Below are 1,188 nucleotides of genomic sequence, written 5' to 3' on the forward strand. Positions count from 1 at the left end.
GCTTGATATTTTGAAGTTGTGATACTAGAAAGGTGGCTATTGTAGTCAAGGTATGAGATGTAGTTTGTAATAGCTTGACATTGTGAAGATGTAGTTTGTAATAGCTTGACATTGTGAAGATGAAGTTTGTAATAGCTTGACATTGTGAAGATGAAGTTTGTAATAGCTTGACATTGTGAAGTTGTGATACTATAAAGATGGCTATTGTAGTCAAGGTATAAGATGAAGTACGTCATAGCTTGACATTGTGTATATGTAACTGCGTTGTCATAGTATCATATCCTCTATTGATGACTCTCTGTTTATCTAAACAATCAGGATGATTATAAATTAAACAGATTAAATGATATTATTATTACCTGGTTCAATATACTTGATTAATGAAACACTAAGTATCCAGTTTAAGTTTACACTGGTAAATTTTCAGTACTGAACTTTGTAATAGCTTGACATTGTGAAGATGAAGTTTGTAATAGCTTGACATTGTGAAGATGAAATTTGTAATAGCTTGACATTGTGAAGATGAAGTTTGTAATAGCTTGACATTGTGAAGATGAAGTTTGTGATAGCTTGACATTGTGAAGATGAAGTTTGTAATAGCTTGACATTGTGAAGATGAAGTTTGTAATAGCTTGACATTGTGAAGATGAAGTTTGTAATAGCTTGACATTGTGAAGATGAAGTTTGTAATAGCTTGACATTGTGAAGATGAAGTTTGTGATAGCTTGACATTGTGAAGATGAAGTTTGTAATAGCTTGACATTGTGAAGATGAAGTTTGTAATAGCTTGACATTGTGAAGATGAAGTTTGTAATAGCTTGACATTGTGAAGATGAGGTTGGTAATAGTTTGACATTGTGAAGATGAAGTTTGTAATAGCTTGACAATGTGAAGATGTGATACTATAAAGGTGACTATTGTAGTCAAGGTATAAGATGAAGTTTATAATAGCTTGACATTGTGAAGTTGTGATACTATAAAGATGGCTATTGTAGTCAAGGTATAAGATGAAGTACGTCATAGCTTGACATTGTGTATATGTAACTGCGTTGTCATAGTATCATATCCTCTATTGATGACTCTCTGTTTATCTAAACAATCAGGATGATTATAAATTAAAACAGATTAAATGATATTATTATTACCTGGTTCAATATACTTGATTAATGAAACACTAAGTATCCAGTT

General features: G+C 31.4%; 1 protein-coding gene across 1 annotated transcript in view; it reads left to right on the forward strand.

Moving 5' to 3' along the window:
* The window catches only part of LOTGIDRAFT_135033 (hypothetical protein), a gene marked incomplete at both ends in the record, with an annotated part of 30,098 nt that overhangs the window by 4,030 nt on the left and 24,880 nt on the right, over positions 1–1,188 (forward strand). The window lies entirely within an intron of this gene.

Source organism: Lottia gigantea, assembly GCF_000327385.1.
Source record: "Lottia gigantea unplaced genomic scaffold LOTGIsca_95, whole genome shotgun sequence".
Lineage (NCBI taxonomy): Eukaryota > Metazoa > Mollusca > Gastropoda > Lottiidae > Lottia > Lottia gigantea.